This window comes from Coffea eugenioides, chromosome 2 (assembly GCF_003713205.1).
Source record: "Coffea eugenioides isolate CCC68of chromosome 2, Ceug_1.0, whole genome shotgun sequence".
NCBI lineage: Eukaryota > Viridiplantae > Streptophyta > Magnoliopsida > Gentianales > Rubiaceae > Coffea > Coffea eugenioides.
Genome location: NC_040036.1, coordinates 36349379 through 36372792, shown reverse-complemented (window position 1 = coordinate 36372792; position 23414 = coordinate 36349379).

The window sequence follows — 23414 nt, the reverse complement described above, 5'->3', positions numbered from 1 at the left end:
GATGTCCATTGTTCGTCGTGACTTTAAAATCATTAAAATACTATATCTCAGAAATTAATTGATGTAACAAATCCAAGGCGACAAGGATGGAAATTTTACTAATATAGGAAATATACGTTCAATCATAATTTTAGATTTTTTTGACCTAATACCACCTAAGATGGTGGTCTTTGGCACAAACTTTCATAAGTTGTATACATGATGAAAAAATAGGTACAAAGAGGGGAAATTCAAGCATTATCTTTTATACATTCCATATAGCAAATGTAAGTAGTGTCCATATTATCCAATCCATTGGGACTTTGTGGTTGCAGGTGCAACTATATAGAGTTTTATAAGATCTATATCAAACCACATTAGCTTGGTCTGATCTAGAGTGTTCGTTTCAAAATTTTTTAATTTGAAATAAATAATCTAGATCGAGTTGAACTGATATAGTTTGATTTGAACTATAAAAGGCATAGTATCATATCCAATCAAATCACTAGCTGAGATATATACTTCCTATTTAATTTGGCTAGACTTTGTCTGGCAATAAACATGATAGAAATTAAAGCATTTGAATCTCATCATTAGCAGATTTGGTATGATGTTGTCAATTTTCCTTATAGTTAGCAAGTTGCCTTGAAGAATATCAAGTAGATCATTGGAATCTATTTCAACAATGACTTTCTCCAAATGTTGGTTTGTAGATTTTTAAACCTTCAAGTTTTTTTGGTAAGCAAATTAAGAAAGTCAAGAGATTGAGAATCATCCTACCAGATTTGCGCATCAAATCCTCTGTCCCAATTTTCCACCCTATCTCCTTTGTCCCTTTGACCAAAATTGCCACATGCCTATAATTAAAACATCTGTCTGTAGCTAGTTAATGTAGTTCAACTTCTTAATAGTATGACACTAGTTTATTTTATCATCATCCAATGGCTGGAATAGGACATTAGTTTGTTAATTGTAATCCAATGGGCTAACTTCAGGTGGCACATAAAAGATCTTCAAATACTTCCTCTATTTTTTTTCCTGCTAAACCTAAATATCTAAATGCCTACTAATTCTCTTCCCATCACATCAAATCCATCAAAATAAAATTTTGAATGATGATGTTTGTGGAAAAAATTGGATGGTTGTGAAACCAAATCAAGTACAAATTAGACAAATCAAATGTCTGACCATTTTTTGGGATAAAAATCCCGAAAATTTGGGCCTATAGGAAGCACCTAATCTACGTGGGATTTCATGGCTTTCATGCTTCCAAGTACAATTGGCTGGTGAGAAAAGCATTTGTACAGAAGCTAAAAAGAATTTCGTGTAGTTGTCATCAAAGAAAAAGAGAGTTTTTCTACCTTTGTCTTTTGTAATTTTCTGCTATAGGAAAGAAGATTTTCAAATCCATGAATTCATTAACTAATGTATTTTACCATTATCCAATGGCTTGAATAGGATATTAGTGTGACAATCCCACTTTCTCCAAAGGCGAACCAGAGGGGTCAGCGGACCGCCTGCCTAACTCTCGCTAGGACTCACTACCATCCATAACAAGAATTACATGAAATTTCTAAACTAATCAAAATCATATTCATTACACCTCAAAATAACATTTACACACCTCCAAAAGCTATTATATAGGTTCGCGTACAAAAGATTTATCATTCGGCGCCTATCTTAACTACAACCTAAAAATATATACACTACAGTTATTTCTATTAAAATAAAACTTAAAGCCCCTCAAACATTCTAACTGTATTCTTGAGCACTCTCGGATCCGAATCCTGTTAAAGAAAACAAAACGTGGGATAAGCTTACGCCCAGTGAACATTCCAGGTAAACAAGCAAAGTAAGAGAATAACACAATTTAACATGTAAACACGTTTTTCCAAGTAATATAGGTTCAAGTAAATCGAAACTCAACTTTAAAACTGGTAGTGGAGCAATTAATTGTAATAGGAATCATTCAATGTAAAATACTTGATAAACAATAACATTCATGCGTGCATTTCAATCATTCATTCAAGTAAATACAATGATGAACAATACTTTAAACATTAAAAGGAAACGGGGCTCACATGGAGCAACATTCATCTTATAATTGCCAATAAACAATCTCCTACATTTTACCACCTTATAACCTCCAAACTCCTACATTATGTCCTCCGAAAGATCAACAATCCCCTCATTTAACATTCATGTTATGCCCTCTAAAAAATCAATAATTCCCTCATTTAACATTAAACATTAAACATTGTACTCAAGGCCTTTCGGCAAAGAGTTTTGAGCTTTGCACTTAACATTGGTAAGTTATAAACCCAAAACTGTCCAGCTGATCCGACCTTGCAAAAGGCAGGTCTTGGATAGGGTGCCAGCATAGGGTTAAACTCAATTCAGCCGATGCGAGATGCGATAAAGTACACATTGGCCTACATTCTTGCACATTTATCACTCACTCATACAATGTACACATGCACTCTTAGCAAATTAACAAGACAAGAAAATCACAACAGTCATTCACTTATTTGCATGTCATTCAAAGGAGAGCACTTAAGCAAATAATAACATTTTCTCAAGTCATGCATAATCAAATAACATGCATTGGAACACTTACCGACAAAGCAGAGCAAATCAAATGGTCCCACCAAGGTTCTCGTTTTCCATACCAAAGCCTATATTCAAGCAAGTACAAAACTTTAAGATTCCAACTAGAGCAACTAAACAAAAGAAGGAATGATTGAGAGAGCTACTAGAGCGACTTGACTTCAAAGCGACAAATGACCCAAAGAAGATTTCAAAAGGACATAAGTTTTAAAACCTACGCGAAGGTCCAAGTTCCAGAAAGTCACTAATACACGTTAGGTTTATGATTCAAGCAAGGTTTGGCGTGAAAAGAATGTTTCTCGAATCAAAAACTAAGAACAACAATAAATACATGAAAATGGTACAAATACTGGAAATTTTTCAGTTTTATGGTAGTGAAAAATAGCTAATTTTCGCTCCCTTTGAGTAATCGGTTTGCGACCAAATCGAAGCATGACTCTAGTATTATGTGTTGGCAAATAGTACAAGCTATTTCAAGTCCAAACTATCACGAATCGATGGCGAAACAAGGCCAAAACAGTAGCCCTATTCCATACCCAGAAATCAGGAAATTCAACTCAAAAGCCAATCAAAACTCAAGTTTCTTCAAATTAAATGCATGGTTTTCACTACAAATCAGTCCACAAGAGTTCTAATAAGTTTATAGCACAAGATTGAGCCAAACTTTCATCAAAACAAACAAAAAAGTGAAGAGAAATAAACTCAAGAAAACTGGTCAGCATGCATACATTTGGAAACAGAATTTTCTCCAGTTTTACTTGACATTGTTTGAAAAATCATATCGCAAGCTTCTTAAGTCCAAAATTTATAAACTTTATACCGTTGGAAAATAGATTCAAAGGGTTACAATTTCTTAGAAGACACCTTTACAAGATTCTATCCACAAGTTAGTCAAAATCCAATCTCAATTGGCTACTTTATCCAGTAGAAAGACAGAATAGGAATAGAAATTCAGTCAACTTTGAAAAATCACAGATATTCATAGGAATTTAGAAAAATTCTGAAATTTTCACGGTAAAATGTACTCTGAATCTTGTTGCAACCAAGATATAACAGATTTACCAATACTGCTTAGTCTCCTGTGCGAAAATTTTCAACAACACTTCCTCTTATTTTCTTAACTTTACTCCAACAAAACTACTACTTAAACACACATACATAACATCCACTTCTAGGGTAAGGTTAAACCAAGTTCCTTGAGTACAAATCTCATCAAAACAACACAAAAATCCTCACAAAATTGAAGCTAAAAATTTGGCCAGCCCAAGCATAAATTCCAACTCGTGGATGTTCAATTTTTATTTCATGTGCACCAAGTTAACTAAGCTTACTTTAACCATGATTCTCATGCTAACACAACCAAGAAAATCTAAAGAAATCCTCACCTAATACACCTAACCATACATCAAACACATAGAAGGCATAAACATAAACACATGATCCAAGCTTCAAAACAAGAACCCAAGCCAAGCCATCAACAACCCAAGTATCTAGGTTATCTAAGCACCTTAATTACATGCACACCCTACTAATTTAAAGCATTAAAATTCATGATTTAAGATTTACCTCAAGCTCTCAAGCTTTGCAAGTTGTACCAAGAACTCCAAGAATCACCTTTCAAGTAGCAAGTCAAGGTTGGTTAGAATCTAGTTCAACTTCCTCTTGAATCTTGCACTAATATTCCAAGAATTAGACTTAGGGTTTATGTGAAGTTTTTCCTCTCAAGAGGTTTACCCAAGAGCTCAAGACAAAAGGGCTAATGTTTTGTTAAATGGTAAAGTTTACTTAAGAAGCTAATTGTCCAAGTCAAGGTGTTGTAGTGTGATGACACTTGGCCAAATTTCTACCTAGCAAGTTTTTCCCAATTTCCTTCCAATCCTAATAATTTACTTAAGTTCTAACTTCACCCCAAAATAATTAAATTTTCTAGGGTTTCTTAGACATAACAAAAATTAATTCTCTCATTTTCTTAGACTCATTTTTATCAAAGTTAAATAAAGTAAAGAAAATAAGGCCCCAAAAATGAATCATATCTTGAATGCTTAAAATAATTTAAATGCATATAAATGGATTAAAAATGAAAACTTAAAATTCGGAGTTCTCACAATGAGTTTGTTAATTGTAATCCAATGGGCCAATATCAAATGACACACAAACAAACCATATTAGCAAATAGCAAATACAACGAGTTAAAATCTTTGGGCCTCTTAGGATAATAAAAACATGAGGCTCATTAATTCGAAATCCTAAAAGAGCATTTTCAGAAAGGTTGAACATGATGTTTGTAGCTAGTCATATATAACAGAGTTGAAGGAATGAAAAATGAAAAAGAAAAGCAAAATTCCTGATTCAAAGAATTGAGCATATATTAAGTGTCAACCAATGGACAAGCCACTTGTCAAGAGAAGGATATGCTACAGTAACTCATCCTGCCATTTTATTACATTTGAGGGAAGTCAAAACCATTGTTATTAAACCCCACCCAGCCCGACGGTTCAACCGATCAACTTGGTGAATCAGCCTCTGAGTTGGGTTGCTAATTAGATCGGAGTTGCATGGAACCCGTTGATGACTATTCAACTTGGACAGTTTAACCAGAGGACTGGGAACCCGAATAGTTATTGATAAACTTGATGGGTTTTGGAAATTATTGTGAAGTTACTTTGTTACCTAAATTTTCATTTGACCAGGGACACTAATTCAGGCATTTTCATCTTTCTTCGTATCATGCTAACAATTAGGGATTTAACTTCGTTCTTCTTTCTCACTTCCTCAGCTCCACAGCAAAAAATCAAGATTCAAGAATAAAATTCTCTTCTTCTCTTTCCTTTATTCTTCCAATTTTCCTCTCTTTGGCTGTTCGTGACTTATGTTTGGTGGTTTAACATTTAGATTTATCATTTATGTTTGTGTGTAATATCAATAAAAATTCATGAATTGTTGTACTTATATTATAATTTATATGTTTATTTAATTATATTACATATTTTTTTATCATATAGTGTGACCCGACAGTTCAATCAATGAACTAAAATTGAACCGCGACCCGCCAACCCAATCCTCCTGCCGAGTTAATGACTAGGTTGGTTTTAATAACTATGGTCAAAACACAATTCTATGATTAAGTCATTGGGCAATATTGGAATCATCATCTTTAAAAGCTACCAAATGACTTTCTCAGATTAATTTTAGGCAATATTAGAAGCCAAGGGAGTATAGTATCACAATTCGTTGCAGCATATTTCAGCCAGTCCAGCATTGTTTCAAACTCATCCTTGCCTTGCTTCTAAATCCGGTTTTAAGCAAGAAATCCATTCAGAACTTGGACTAGATAACCCATCAAGCAGTTGGTGAGCATTTTGCTTTACCCAAAAATTCTGCTCTTGACCCTTACTTGATGCATGTGCAAGCAAGGGGTTTCGTGGGAAGGCGAAGTCGACAAATTCCCGAAGCCTCTACAAAAGGAAAGAGAGAAGATACGACTGTCTCCCCATTTTATCATCGATGCTTAAATCAGATAGGAGCTCAACAAATAATAGACGAGAAGTTCTAGAAGGGATTTTTTCGTTGCCTATTCTTAATTCATATGAGGCTATTTATAGTACTCTAGGAAAAAGGGATCCTCGGGCCTTGAACTGCTTTTATGGAGTAGAGTGCGGCTATAGGTCAGTCATAGGTCCTGTATATTGATAAGGTAGGTCCATTAAAACCTGCCTTCATGTCAGAATGTCATATCAATCATTCTTTGTCTTCTCTATACATGTAACGTGAGACCTTCTAAGCTTCAAGAATATCTGTGCATACACCAGAAAGACCTCAGGGAAGGGCGGGATTCGAGGAGTGGGTCTCAGATCCCTCAATGCATTCATTGCATGTTTAATTAAATCCCTTTCGCAAAATCTCTTGTAGTCATAAATAAGCAATACAAAATTTGGGCCTTCAGTGTTAGGTGGTGAAGATGGTAGGGAAATAAAGGAGTTAATGATGCGAAAATATGATCCAATGATTCAAGTTCAAGTCATGCAAGTGGAGAATCCATTGAATTTCTTCAAATCCGCCCTTCCTTGATTTAGTTTTCCTTAATTTTTAGTTGTTTATGTTATTCTAGTTGTTAGTGTTGCTTGGGACATTAATTCCAGCAATAGTACACAGTTTCAAAATCAAGAAGTCAAGAGTTGATGGTCAAGAATCCATGGTTAGATTCGCTATGGACCCGATTCAATCCATGGCCGGATTGAATTGCATCTTGAATTGGAGTTAATATTGAATCGTTAATTTCATACAATAAAGGTTAATGTCATGTTGACCATCGTATAACTGAACTAGAGTTAGGTTTAGTTTCCTATTCTAGTCAAATTAGAGTTTTAGGAAAGTAAGTTAATTGTTTCCAAGTTTTTGTAGCTCTTTGAGTCTTGTAAGGCCATAAATAAGCCTAGCTTGTAATGTTTTCAGAGGTTAGATTATTGTGAATGAAAATTGTGAGTTTTCTCTTCCTTGTTCCTTGGGAATGTCCATTGATACAAAGTGACTTGAATTTGCTTTATTTAAGTTTTGGCTTATTAATTCAAGATCACGTTGAATTATGGCACCATTCTACCAAAACATCCTAGTTCGCTATCTTATTAAGTTGTGGGTTGCGATTAGATTCAAGGTTCGTAATTTCGTGAGTTAGAGGGGTAGAGGTTGTTCTATCTTTTGTATACATAACCTGATCAAGATAGATCCTTCCGTTGTCTGCGTAATTCGTTTCTCAAGAGCGGGAGTTTGGACATTCGGGTTCATATTAGTTAATGACAAAAGAATTTGAACTCGCAACTGAATGAAAAAAGATGATGAATATGGGGAGTGAAAATTATCTTAGTTGACTGGGGGAGCCTACCACTCCATTTTTGCCTTGCTATTAGTTAAAATATTGATGAAAATGCTCCAAAATAATTACTACTGAAAATGATCTTGTCTTCTTGTATTGTTGACATAGCTGAGTGGAGAGATGTTTTAATTGTCAATATGCATGGCAGATAGTCAGGACAATGGAGAAAGTTGGGATAAATGATTTGAAGCTGCAAAACTGTGCCAAACTAGCCCTTCCACTTAGAATGCCTGAGTTTTTAAGAGGATCCATTGACTGAATATACAATCCGATTCAAACCTTTAACATCTTTAATACTTATCCATGCCTGAAATTAATAAAATCTTATGAAATAATTGTGTATTTGTTAATGATAGATTTATCTTAGAGCAATAAACTTTTAATTATATAATGTATAATTGAAAATAATACATATACATAGTAACTATATAAATATATTGCTATTGCTTTTTACTCATATACTATTTATGAACATTTCAAAAACTAAAATTATCTAGGTTTCCAAAAAAAAAAAAAAAACTCAAGCTAACTCAATCTTGGCCAAAGTAATTCATTTTGAAAGATGGGCAGGCTAAGATCCATCTATGAGCTTTGAATGGGTAAATTTTAAGCCAATAAGTTAGATTCATTTCTTATATTGGGGTTGAGCTCATCAAAGTCCAACTAACTGAGCCAAAATGATAGATTTGATGATGGGTAAGCGTTGGGTGCATAGGGACTAGGGACGGGAATAGGTAGGATGTGTATGGTAAGATGGGGAAATTGGTTGAGTGAAAGTAAAAATAAAATAATTTATAACCTTGATTCATAGAGTTTTTATTTTAAATGTTTTCCGACTAGTTAAAATAACATTTTTTGCGTTTCAATAACAATGCTTATTTCCATATATTTATCTCTCTTGTAAAACATAAACAATTTAAACAAATGCCATTTTTTATTTTTTATTGTTAAATTTTGCAAATGAAAGTGAAAAAACACTAAACAGTGAAGTTTGGCCCCTAATTTATTGACAACCACAAGTCAAACTATTTATTTGAATATGAAATAATTCTTTTTAGAGAAACTAAAGGGAACTATATTGAACGTGCATGTCTTAAGCCGTTTGCAGCGGCTAGGGTTTTTGTGGCTAGGGTTTCGACTAGGGTGCGGCATGGGGGCTGTCTCCGGCGTGGTTGCTGGTGATGGCTGTGACGCCCCGAAAAGAATAAATACAAAAAATTGATCAAAATAAGCTTCATTTTGCAAGCTTCTTGGCCGAATGTTCTTGCTCAAGAAAGAAAGAAAAGCTCTCAATTTCTTCCTTCTATTTCTTGCTCAATCTTCAAATCCAACCAATAAAACTCCAAATCATTCCATAAAATCTCTTTGCTAAGTGGTCTTGAGGTGTTTTGTGGAGTTGTTTGGAAAGCTAAGGTGATTTGTTGCTCTATCTCTTGTATGGCTAAGGTGAGTTGTGAAGAACCACTCTCATCCCTTAATTGATGTTCAATTCATGATTGGTGGTGGTATAAGATGCACTTTTATGGATTATATCTTGATTTTGGTTGAATTGGTGAAGTTTTATAATTTTTGGGGATTTTTCTGTTTTCATATGGATATGATTATGGGGTCATGTATGATGATTGGAAATGATGTTTAATGACTCTAGGAGGTGGACAAAGCGATTAATTGCAATCAATTTCTGTTTTGGAAGGAAAAGTGGAAAACTAGGTTTCAATGTTCTTCATTCTGTCCGAATTTTTAGATCCTAGTTAGAGGCCGAATTGGCCTTTGCTTAAAACATAAAAGTTGTAGGGAATGACATTTTAGAGGTGCCTACAAAATTTCAGGTCAATCGGAGTAGTGTAGAATGAGAAAAGTCAAAATTACTATTGCTGTCCTGGTTTTACCCGAATGTAAGAATTGCGCCTGTAATTGGTTGTTTTGGCTGGAATTGCTTCCGAATTGGTTGTTGAGGTCTTCTGTTGAAATTTGGCCCTGTTTCTTAGCTTTCATCTGGTTTTGGAATTTCTGGATTTGGACTTGGATAGCCTGATTTATGATGTTTCCGCTAGAATGCGTTCTGTGAATCTGTTTTTGTGATTCTGGTGTAGTTTCTTGCATTTTTGACCTGGTTACACTCGAAACTGGGTTGAGTGACCTTCTGCAATATTGTAGCCCTTTCTCTTAGTTTCGAAATGGTGTATCTTACACCTTCATCCGACAATCGTAACGCCTTTGGTACCATTACCGCAAAATGATGTCAAAAACTATTTTTCTGGTTTTGAGCTTAACTTTCATTTCCGGACTTTTCCCTAGCTTGACTTGTACTTGTACTACTTGGAGCTTGCTGAATGGCTATTGAATGAACTTGTTGTTGTGTGTGTACCTTTGGGTTTGAATGAGGAAATAATGAAGCCATGATGGCTGGAAAAGTTAGCAAATTCAGGGGAAGTGCTGTCCTAACTTTGAAGGGATTTGTTTGCATTGAGTTTGTGATCTAAGACTTGGATTTGAGCAAGGCAATGATATATGATGGATGATTTCTGAGCCGTGGAGGTGAGTGACCCTAAACTATTTCCAAAGTACTTGTGAAATATTTCTTGCATTATGTACTCGATTGCATCTCATGCGTGCTTGCATGTGAATTCATGACATGATTTGGCTTCAATGAGTTCTGCGAAAGTCTTGTGCTGGACACCAACGTCTCCACCATTTTCGTGAGTTCGTGACATGATGGAGCAAATGGCTCCGGAGCTCAAAAAGGGGCTCCCTCCTAATGTTAATGTTAATGTTAAATGATCTATTTGAGCGTTGGGTGTTCAAGTGCTGTGATTTCATCGGCTCACGAGAGCACTAAACGTATATTTGATCTCCGAATCATGACATCATCGAAATGATCGAAATGCAACATTGTGAAATATATTTGTTTAATGATTTTACTGGTTACTCGCTGAGCTTCTAACTCACCCCAAAAATATTTTATTCCCCTCCACAGGGCTCAAGGCGAAGGAAGGACTTGTTGTGCTTATTCACATGATGGATGGCCTATATTTTGTACAATTTGGATTTGGAATCATTTTATGTATAGTTGGGAATTGTTTCCGCTGCATTTGTGACATGTAATTATTGGAGACTTGGATGTATATTTGTGGACCATGTGATGTATATTTGAGATTTATATTGTAATTCATTTGAGGATTGTAGTGAACGACTGAGTCCCGGCGAGAGCTGGGCAGGCGACCTGCCGAACCCTCTGGTTCGCCTTAGGGGGAGGTGGGGCCGTCACAGTTGGTATCAGAGCTTAGGTTTCAGATCTCTGTAGTGTATCCTAGGCTTGAAGTTTAGGATGCCGGACTGTGGGTTTGATTTGACTCTTAGTGTTTACTTGGAATGCTTGAGTGATTTTTGCGGGATGTCTTGACTTGATTGGTACAAGAGGGAATGTCGAGGACGACATTCTTTTAAGGAGGGGAGTTTGTGACGCCCCGAAAAGAATGAGTGTGAGACCCCGGAAATTTTCTAATTTTCTAGTGTTTATTTTATTTAATCGCCCGCCTTTTCTACATTTTCTTTATTAGAAAATTTTCTCGGATAAAGTTTATGAGCAAAGATAGTTTTAAAATGATTTTTCTAGTATCGGTTAGTTTTTGAGAAATTAAGAGCGTATTTTGAACGTGGGACCCGCAAGTGCGGTAAACGCAATATATTTTTGACAACTTATTGGATTTTTGTATTAAGTGATATTATTTTACAAGGTGTTAAGATATTTGTATTGGAGAGACAAAAAAATAAGTTTTGAACCAAAAGGTGACAAGTGTCACCTTGTGATTTAATCTTGGACTTTGACCATTTGACTTTACCTTTACCTTTACCAAATAAATACAAAAAATTGATCAAAATAAGCTTCATTTTGCAAGCTTCTTGGCCGAATGTTCTTGCTCAAGAAAGAAAGAAAAGCTCTCAATTTCTTCCTTCTATTTCTTGCCCAATCTTCAAATCCAACCAATAAAACTCCAAATCATTCCATAAAATCTCTTTGCTAAGTGGTCTTGAGGTGTTTTGTGGAGTTGTTTGGAAAGCTAAGGTGATTTGTTGCTCTATCTCTTGTATGGCTAAGGTGAGTTGTGAAGAACCACTCTCATCCCTTAATTGATGTTCAATTCATGATTGGTGGTGGTATAAGATGCACTTTTATGGATTATATCTTGATTTTGGTTGAATTGGTAAAGTTTTATAATTTTTAGGGATTTTTCTGTTTTCATATGGATATGATTATGGGGTCATGTATGATGATTGGAAATGATGTTTAATGACTCTAGGAGGTGGACAAAGCGATTAATTGCAATCAATTTCTGTTTTGGAAGGAAAAGTGGAAAACTAGGTTTCAATGTTCTTCATTCTGTCCGAATTTTTAGCTCCTAGTTAGAGGCCGAATTGGCCTTTGCTTAAAACATGAAATTTGTAGGGAATGACATTTTAGAGGTGCCTACAAAATTTCAGGTCAATCGGAGTAGTGTAGAATGAGAAAAGTCAAAATTACTATTGCTGTCCTGGTTTTACCCGAATGTAAGAATTGCGCCTGTAATTGGTTGTTTTGGCTGGAATTGCTTCCGAATTGGTTGTTGAGGTCTTCTGTTGAAATTTGGCCCTGTTTCTTAGCTTTCATCTGGTTTTGAAATTTCTGGATTTGGACTTGGATAGCCTGATTTATGATGTTTCCGCTAGAATGCGTTCTGTGAATCTGTTTTTGTGATTCTGGTGTAGTTTCTTGCATTTTTGACCTGGTTACACTCGAAACTGGGTTGAGTGACCTTCTGTAATATTGTAGCCCTTTCTCTTAGCTTCGAAACGGTGTATCTTACACCTTCATCCAACAATCGTAACGCCTTTGGTACCATTACCGCAAAATGATGTCAAAAACTGTTTTTCTGGTTTTGAGCTTATCTTTCATTTTCGGACTTTTCCCTAGCTTGACTTGTACTTGTACTACTTGGAGCTTGCTGAATGGCTATTGAATGTGTTATTCTTGGTTTTGATGATCACAAAAGATCGTTTATACTGACCAAGATTGATCAGGCTTGATGAAACAAGGAAAGCATATGTTTGATTGACTCCAGTCTACGATGCTTTGGATGTGGCAAACAAGATTGAAATAATATAAATGAATTTAGTCATTGTTTTGTTCCAATCAAAGATACTGTCTTTTAAGTATGTCTAGTTTGTCATTCTTGGTACTTTGAAATGTTTATCTAACCTCCTTCAAATACAAGTGTTTCTGTCTATCCAAGAATCAGGTTCAAATATGTCATGAAATGCAAGACAACCAAAATGAGAAGCAAAAACAGGACAATCAGGTCGGACGGCCGAAAGGAAACTGTCGGACGTCCGGAAGGATCGGACGCACACCTCGGACGCATATCAACCAGATCGGAAGTCCGAAAAATTCCAAGATAACTTGCTAGCTCTCGGCCTACGATCGGACGCTGTGCTGTCGGACGACAAAAATCTCATCGGACGTCCGAACTTCAACTTGGCTATTTTCGGACGATGGGTTCGGACGATGATTTGATCGTCGGACGTCCGAAAGCCCCAACGGCTAGTTGACCCTTCATCTGCCTTCTATCCGTTGGAAGCTTTAATGAAGCTCATTTCTGTTCCCCTTTAAAAACAAACTGTTCTGAACGAAGGAAGGACTTTTGCACACTTTGTTTACAAGATCTCAAGAGATATTTTAGCTAGAAAATAGTCTCCAAAGCTAGATTTGTTTTAAAGTGGTGTGAATTTCTGGTGAGCATTTCTTTTGTGATTGAAAGGATCTTTAGTGTAGCTTTGTTGAGGGTTTTCTGAGTGATTGTAAAACTTCTTAGCTTGACTAAGTGAGGCTTGGGGCAAGGAGGAAGTGCTCCCTCCATTGTACATCTAGTTGATCGTCTTCCATCAAAGAGAAGTTGCTCTTCCTAGTGTGTGGTCTTCAAGTTTGAGGATAGCTTGGTAGACACTTGGTTTGATTCCCCAATTTACTTTTCTGTTTAATAAAATTCTCATTGCTTGTTTATACTTGTGTTTCTGATCAATATTGCTCTTGTCTTCTAATCCACTTGGTTGATCATTACTAGAAAAGAAGGAATTTTCATTTAGCAAAAATTGCCTAAATCTGATTAAGATTTTGAATAACCCAATTCACCCCCCCTCTTGGTTGTCTTTGGGACTTACAATTGGTATCAGAGCTTGGTCTCCTTGAGATTAAGCTCTAACGGCTTGGAGTAAAGATGACAACCAGTCATGCTATGTTTGTTGAGGGGCAATCTGTTACTAGGCCTCCCATGTTCAGTGGCTCCAACTATGTTAGCTGGAAAGAACGGATGATTATTTTTTTGAAATCTATTGATATTGAACTGTGGTTTATTGTGAGTGAAGGACCGCATGAAGCTAACTTTCTTGATGCAGATACAGGGCTGCTTCGGCCAAAAATGAGAGCTGAAATGAATGCTCAAGACAGGACTAACCTCACATTGAATGCCAAGGCCATGAATGTTCTCTATAGTGCCTTAGATTCAAATGAATCAATTAGAGTGAAAGGCTGTAAATCCAGCCAAAGAAATGTGGGATAAGTTAAGAGAAATCCATGAGGGTGGTGACAATGTGAGAGAACAGAGAAAGGCCATCTTGGTCACAAAGTATGAATCTTTTAAGATTGAACCTCTTGAGGATATTGACAAAATGTTTTGCAGGTTCACTGACTTGATCAAAGATCTCGAGGTGTTGGGCAAAGAGTACACCTTGGGAGAGAAGAACAGAAAAATTCTCAATGCATTGGGCAAAGAATGGGAAAATAAAGTGACTGCAATAGAGGAGGCTAAGGATTTAAGTTCTGTGCCTATTGAATCTATCATTAACTCACTAACCTCTTATGAGTTAAAACTGAAATCTAAAGTGCAGGAGGAAGAGGATGCTAGAGCAAAAAGAAATATTGCTCTAAAGACTACTCAAAGTGAAGATGATCCAGCTCACTTGGATGATGAAGATTCGGATGGTGATGATAATGATCTTGCTCTCATCACAAGAGGCTTCAAAAGAATCTTGAATAAAAGGAAGTTCAGAAAGGGAGGACCTAGCAATCAATTCCAAAATTATTCATCAAATGCAAGGAACAAAGGAAAACAAGAATTCAACAAGAAGCAAGTGGACAAATGCTATGAATGTGGACAGCCTGGACACTATGCAAACGAATGCCCCATGAAGAAAATGAAAGATGGAAAAGCTGATCGAAAGCCAAGATTCAACAACTTCCAGATTACTTGGAATGAATGCAACTCTGAAGGGGAAGTTGAAGAAGAGGAAGAATCAGCTCAAATGGCCTTCATGGCTATTGGAGATAATGAGGTAACTTCCATACACTCTCAATCTGAAAGTGATGATGAAGAAGATGATGATCTTGAATCCTTTGTTGAAAAACTGCATAATGCTTTGAAGGAATCTTATGATAAGAACAAGCAGCTAAAACAGAAAATTGCTTTTCTCATTCATGAAAATGCATGTCTCCTTCAACAAAATAAACAACTAAAAACTGACAATGAATGTCTTGTAAGAGCCGGATTTGATGTTCAGAATGAGCTTGATAGAAAGACAAATATTTGTAAAATGCTGAAGGAAAGACATGGTGATTTAAAAAGGAGAATGGACAACTTGGATGAGACTTTGAAAGCAAGAAAGCAGGAGTTTATCAAAAGGAACATGTCACCTACACATCCTACTATTTTTCAAAGAACATTTGCACACAACAAAAATGCACATGGTTTCACAACATATAGAAAAGGTGGATTAAGATATGTCAAACCAGTACATGTTAAGGACTCTTCCATTATGTGTGGTTTTTGTTGTCAAAGAGGGCATTTGAAAAGTGATTGCTATGTGAAAAGAAATCTGAACAAAGGGATGAAATGCATGTGGTTAGTTAGATATAATGCTAACTATTATGGACCCAAAAATTAAAATGGGTACCAAACACTTTCTCTTTTCAGGAAAAATGCTCACACAAGTCCAAATGGTTCATTGATAGCGGTTGTTCAAGGCATATGACCGGTGATCCCTCTTTGTTCATAAAGCTGAAATCAAGATCAAGTGGAAAAGTGACATTTGGTGATGATGTGAAAGCTAAAACAATTGGAATAGGTGATGTTGGTAAGGATGGTGAAACTTTTGTTCATAATGTGCTCTTAGTTGATAACTTGAGTTATAATTTGCTTAGTGTTAGTCAATTGTGTGATAAAGACTTGAATGTGTTGTTTAGAAAACATGAATGCATTGTGGTTGATTCCAAATACAATGTTGTGTTCAAAGGTAAGAGGTTCAACGACATATATATTGTGGTTCTTGATAAAATTGATTCTTCTAGCTTAACATGTCTTAAAGCTTCAAATGAAGATCCTTGGTTGTGGCATAGAAGACTTTGTCATTTTAACATGGAGTTACTAAATGAAATTTCGAAAAAGGAGCTAGTTAGAGGCTTGCCAAAAATCAGTTTTGAAAAGGATAAAATATGTGATGCATGTCAATTTGGAAAGCAAACAAAAGTTTCTTTTAAACCAAAGAAGTGTGTATCTACTTCCAAACCTTTAGAACTCTTGCATCTTGACTTATTTGGCCCTACTCAAATCTCTAGCTTGGGTGGTAAGAAATACTGTTTTGTGATTGTAGATGATTATTCTAGATACACTTGGATAATATTTCTTGCTCATAAGGATGATGCATTCAAGAATTTCACTTCATTGTTTGCTAAAGTGCAAAATCTGCTTGGATTAAAAATTGTTAGAATTAGAAGTGATAATGGAACAGAATTCAAGTATTGTGGTTTTCCAGAATTTTGTGATCATAATGGCATAACTCATGAGTTTTTCTATTGCAAGAACTCCACAGCAAAATGGTGTTGTAGAAAGGAAAAACAGGACTCTCCAAGAGGCTGCTAGAACTATGTTAAATGAATGTAGGTTGCCTAAATATCTTTGGGCTGAAGCGGTAAACACTGCATGTTATGTGATGAATAGAATTCTCTTGAGACCTATCTTAAAGAAAACTCCTTATGAGCTGATTTTGGATAAGAAACCTACAGTTGGTTATTTCAAAGTATTTGGTTGTAAATGTTTTATTTTGAATCTAAAGGAACATCTTGGTAAGTTTGATAAAAAATCTGATGAAGGAATATTTTTGGGGTATTGTGAGAATAAAAGAGGATATAGAGTTTTTAATAGAAGGACTCTTGTGATTGAAGAAGCTATACATATAACATTTGATGAAACCAATGATGATAATTCCAAAAGTCCGTGTGAGGATAATGATGTAGGTGTTCGAGCAGGAATGGAAAAGCTGTCAATTGGAAATGAAGGAAGTTCTAAACCAGCAGCAACTGAAATGGAAAATGAAGTTCATAATGATCAAGAAGAGGAAGATGAAGACAAAAATGATGATCCACTCAAAGATCTTCCCAAGGCTTGGAAATTCAGCCAAAATCATCCAAAAGAGCTTATAATTGGTGATCCATCCGAGAAGGTAAACACTCGTTCCTCATCTAGAAAATTGATTGACAATTTTTCTTTAGTGTCTCTTTTTGAACCCAAAAATGTCAATGATGCTTTAAAGGATGAAAACTGGATTTTGGCAATGCAAGAGGAACTTAATCAATTTGAGAGGAATGAAGTTTGGACACTTGTTGATAGACCTCAAAATCAACCTATCATTGGCACAAAGTGGATTTTTAGAAATAAGTTAGATGATAAAGGTGTTGTTGTAAGAAATAAAGCCAGATTAGTTGCTAAAGGATATGCACAAGAAGAAGGAATTGATTTTGATGAAACATTTGCTCCCGTAGCAAGATTAGAATCTATTAGAATGCTTCTTGCTTTTGCATGCTTTAAAGGCTTCAAATTGTTTCAAATGGATGTTAAAAGTGCCTTTTTAAATGGTTTTATTGATCAAGAAGTATATGTGGATCAACCCCCCGGTTTTGAAAATACAAAATTTCCAAGTTATGTGTTTAAACTATCTAAAGCTTTATATGGTCTAAAACAAGCTCCAAGAGCTTGGTATGAAAGACTAAGTGGTTTTTTGATTGAAAATGGTTTCAAAAGGGGTGTTGTGGACACCACACTTTTTACTAAGCAAGTGTTGAATGACCTTCTTATTGTGCAAATATATGTTGATGATATTATTTTTGGTGCTACTAATGAGTATCTATGCAAGGATTTTTTCACCACTATGCAAAGTGAATTTGAAATGAGTATGATGGGAGAATTAAATTTCTTCCTTGGACTTCAAATACATCAAGCTCTTGAGGGAATTTTTATAAATCAAGCAAAATATACCAAGGAGTTGCTGAAAAGGTTTGGCATGGAGGACTCAAAGCAAGTTGGAACTCCAATGTGTACTTCTACAAAGCTTGACAAAGATGAAGAAGGTAATCATGTGGATGAAAAGTAATATAGAGGTATGATCGGAAGCCTACTCTATTTAACCGCAAGTAGACCTGATATTATGTTTGCTGTTTGCTTGTGTGCTAGATTTCAATCTTGTCCAAAAGAATCACATTTGAATGCTGTAAAAAGAATTTTTAGGTATTTGAAAGGTACATTAGACTATGGTCTTTGGTATGCTAGATCTAATGAGTTTGCACTATACGGTTATTCGGATGCTGATTTTGGAGGTTGTCGTGTGGATAGAAAGAGTACTAGTGGAACTTGTCATTTTCTTGGAAATTGTTTAGTCTCTTGGTTTAGCAAAAAGCAAAATGCAATATCTTTGTCTACAACCGAAGCGGAATATATTGCCGCTAGTGCATGTTGTGCTCAACTTTTATGGATGAAGCACACTTTGAATGATTTTGGATTGATGTATGACTGCATGCCTGTATTCTGTGATAATACTAGTGCTATAAATTTGACCAAAAATCCTATTCATCATTCTAGGACAAAGCACATAGATATAAAGCATCACTTTATTCGTGATCTTGTTCAAAAAGGTGACATATGTGTAAATTATGTTTGTTCTAAAGATAAATTTGCTGATATTTTTACCAAAGCTCTGCCATTAGATCAGTTCATTCATCTAAGATCAAAATTAGGAATAATCGAAAAATCATCCTAAAATTTCTCAAAGTCTTCGGACGTCCGAAAGAAGATGAACGGACGTCCGATGATGTTCTTCAGCCATTTTCCAGAATTGCGCCTGTTCGGACGCAACTGTCGGACGTACAACTTCGTTCGGCCGTCCGACAGTGCAACGGCTCACTTTTTAAATTAACTTTCTCCCTTATTTGCTTCATACTCTTCTTTTCTATTTCCTCTCGGACGAAAACCCTCTCATTTCTCACTCTCAAATTCATACCATTCTGAAGCTCTCATTCCCAAATTGACTCAAACAAAACTTTTCCTGATTGATTGCGATTCATTTCTCCTAATATTTCATCGAATCGCAAAACATTTCGTAAATTCCCTAATTTCCCTCAAAACCCTACTTTCTCATAACCGCTCTGTCAAATCTTGTTCAAGGACTTTGTGTCCCAAAATTTCTGTGCGATTCACTTCCCTACTGCTGTGTGCATCATTTGCATCCCTCATTCCACACATTTCGCACAATGGTGAATCTAAGGGGAGGAAAAGTTACTGCCGGACGCAAGCATCCACTCAGGGATGAGGATGAGAGTCTTCCCACTGTCAAGCGGACATCCAAACGCTTCAAAAGAGGAGCTATCAAGGGTCAAATGTCACGGCCTACACCACAACCCTCCTCTCAGCCTGAATCTGGACAGGGGACATCTTCTCAACCGCCTCCAAAATCAGCCCATCCTCCTACATTTTTTGATGATGCTGCGAAAGACAAATACTCCTGGATATCCCAGAAGGGTGTCATCCCTCAAAGAACTGTAAACCCCTCTGAATTTCGCTCCATAGGTTTAGAATCCATTCTGAGTCTATTTGCTTTCCAGAAATGGTCACATCTTATTTCTATGCCAAATGTCTACTATCCTGATATGTTGCATCAATTTTTTGCCAATCTAAGGAAAGGTTCTGACCCAACTGAAATATTTCCAGGGTTAATGGGGTAGACTTAATCATTGACTCTGAAATTGTGAACTCCATTTTAAATACTACCATTGAACGTTTATGCAAAGATAAGATTGCTAATTTCTTTTCCTATGAAGAGCTCCCGACTGTGGCAAATCATTTTGATGGGACAAAAATGTTAACCTATTTCAAAAGAAGTTTTTCCTCACCTGCTGATGCTAAATTGAATGATCTGGCCCCTGTGAATTTAATTACTTTTTCTATCATTTCAAACCTGCTTGTGCCTACTGATGGCCATAGAACTGATGCAAACAAAATGGAGTTGTACCTCTTTTATTGTTTTCAAGAAAAAATTCGTATTGATTTTGGTTTTGTCATGTGCAAGTTCTTACTTCGCTATGCCACTGATTCTCGCAGAAAATTATCTTATGGAAAGTTTCTTCAAAAGATTTTTGAGTTTAACAAAGTCCCTATTCTAGGTGTTTGTCCTAAAGAAGCATCTTCTTATGCCTTTACAAAAGGGTATTTTGAAAGGAAAAATCTTGTTTTCAAAGATAATCTGTGGGCTTATAAGGGTGCATCTTCTAGTGAACTTAGGTCTAAGGCTGCACATGATCCTTCATCTATTCCACTCACTCCCATTCATCCTAGGAAATCTGCCTCTAAGGCATCTTCCTCTTCCAGTGATGAAGTAATTGAGCTCCTTCGTGAACTCAAACAGCATGTTCTTCTTCTAGAACATGGTCTAATGCTCACTATGTCCTCTGAGCAACAAACTGCCTTCCTAGACAAAAAGAACCTCCTGTTTCCCCCCCTGTAGTTGAGGAAGTTTCCCATGACAAAGAGTCACACCCCACTGATCCAAGTTCATCAATTCCGGATCCTGGTTCTTCAACCCCTGTGACTCCTCATGGCACCTCTACATCAGATAAAGGCAAGGCACCAGTTGAAGAGGCTGCTGAAGATGATGAAGAAACTGAAGAGGAGGATCTTGATCAATATCAACTCTCTCGAAAGACACCTGGATCCACTTAGTTCATCATTTAGGACATTTGCATTTTGTTTGTCTCTTTTATGTTTTCGTGGTATTCAACAATGAATATGTAATGTAATGGATATTTTTTAAGTTTTGTTTTGGATGTTTAAGTACTGTTTTGATGGATGTCTGAATATTTTGATGGATAATTGTCTATTCTGATTGATGGTCTAAGTTTTGATGTGTGAACTTGTCTAAATTTGTGAATTTGTGGATATGTTGATGTGATTGGTTGCCCGTTTATGATGACAAAAAGGGGGAGATATGGTATCAAATGATTGGATTAAGTGATGATTGATAATTGGTGATGTTGGCATGATTGATGATTGGTGATGTTAGGATATGTTGGATTGATTGTTTAAATTTGGAGTGGCTGATATGCTTAATTGTTTAACTCGGATGGGCAGCTTTGTGAGGGGGAGTTTTTCAAAATTTTCAAATTTTGTGATTCACTAAGACAGGGGGAGTTCTTGTCTATTTTGAAAGGGGGAGTTTTCATTGCAATCATTTCAAACTTTTGTTTTGTCATCATCAAAAAGGGGGAGAATGTTATTCTTGGTTTTGATGATCACAAAAGCTCGTTTATACTGACCAAGATTGATCAGGCCTGATGGAACAAGGAAAGCATATGTTTGATTGACTCCAGTCTACGATGCTTTGGATGTGGCAAACAAGATTGAAATAATATAAATGAATTTAGTCATTGTTTTGTTCCAATCAAAGATACTGTCTTTTAAGTATGTCTAGTTTGTCATTCTTGGTACTTTGAAATGTTTATCTAACCTCCTTCAAATACAAGTGTTTCTGTCTATCCAAGAATCAGGTTCAAATATGTCATGAAATGCAAGACAACCAAAATGAGAAGCAAAAACAGGACAATCAGGTCGGACGGCCGAAAGGAAACTGTCGGACGTCCGGAAGGATCGGACGCACACCTCGGACGCATATCAACCAGATCGGAAGTCCGAAAAATTCCAAGATAACTTGCTAGCTCTCGGCCTACGATCGGACGCTGTGCTGTCGGACGACAAAAATCTCATCGGACGTCCGAACTTCAACTTGGCTATTTTCGGACGATTGGTTCGGACGATGATTTGATCGTCGGACGTCCGAAAGCCCCAACGGCTAGCTGACCCTTCATCTGCCTTCTATCCGTTGGAAGCTTTAATGAAGCTCATTTCTGTTCCCCTTTAAAAACAAACTGTTCTGAACGAAGGGAGGACTTTTGCACACTTTGTTTACAAGATCTCAAGAGATATTTTAGCTAGAAAATAGTCTCCAAAGCTAGATTTGTTTTAAAGTGGTGTGAATTTCTGGTGAGCATTTCTTTTGTGATTGAAAGGATCTTTAGTGTAGCTTTGTTGAGGGTTTTCTGAGTGATTGTAAAACTTCTTAGCTTGACTAAGTGAGGCTTAGGGCAAGGAGGAAGTGCTCCCTCCATTGTACATCTAGTTGATCGTCTTCCATCAAAGAGAAGTTGCTCTTCCTAGTGTGTGGTCTTCAAGTTTGAGGATAGCTTGGTAGACACTTGGTTTGATTCCCCAATTTACTTTTCTGTTTAATAAAATTCTCATTGCTTGTTTATACTTGTGTTTCTGATCAATATTGCTCTTGTCTTCTAATCCACTTGGTTGATCATTACTAGAAAAGAAGGAATTTTCATTTAGCAAAAATTGCCTAAATCTGATTAAGATTTTGAATAACCCAATTCACCCCCCCTCTTGGTTGTCTTTGGGACTTACAGAATGAACTTGTTGTTGTGTGTGTACCTTTGGGTTTGAATGAGGAAATAATGAAGCCATGATGGCTGGAAAAGTTAGCAAATTCAGGGGAAGTGCTGTCCGAACTTTGAAGGGATTTGTTTGCATTGAGTTTGTGATCTAAGACTTGAATTTGAGCAAGGCAATGATATATGATGGATGATTTCTGAGCCGTGGAGGTGAGTGACCCTAAACTATTTCCAAAGTACTTGTGAAATATTTCTTGCATTATGTACTCGATTGCATCTCATGCGTGCTTGCATGTAAATTCATGACATGATTTGGCTTCAATGAGTTCTGCGAAAGTCTTGTGCTGGACACCAACGTCTCCACCATTTTCGTGAGTTCGTGACATGATGGAGCAAATGGCTCCGGAGCTCAAAAAGGGGCTCCCTCCTAATGTTAATGTTAATGTTAAATGATCTATTTGAGCGTTGGGTGTTCAAGTGCTGTGATTTCATCGGCTCACGAGAGCACTAAACGTATATTTGATCTCCGAATCATGACATCATCGAAATGATCGAAATGCAACATTGTGAAATATATTTGTTTAATGATTTTACTGGTTACTCGCTGAGCTTCTAACTCACCCCAAAAATATTTTATTCCCCTCCACAGGGCTCAAGGCGAAGGAAGGACTTGTTGTGCTTATTCACATGATGGATGGCCTATATTTTGTACAATTTGGATTTGGAATCATTTTATGTATAGTTGGGAATTGTTTCCGCTGCATTTGTGACATGTAATTATTGGAGACTTGGATGTATATTTGTGGACCATGTGATGTATATTTGAGATTTATATTGTAATTCATTTGAGAATTGTAGTGAACGACTGAGTCCCGGCGAGAGTTGGGCAGGCGACCCGTCGAACCCTCTGGTTCGCCTTAGGGGGAGGTGGGGCCGTCACAATGGCAAACACCCAGCCACTAAGGGAAGGGTTTCAGGGGTCACCCACACAGAAAAAGTCATTCTCCCAATTGTTTACCAGCCCTGGAGCATCCCCCATTCAGCTCCGACAGGTTTTGACCTACAGGGGAGAAGTTGCTGTCATCTTCTCCAGGGAGGATGCGGAGAAACTAGCATCACCTTTTCGCTTGGCTTTGGTTGGCAAATTCTCTCATG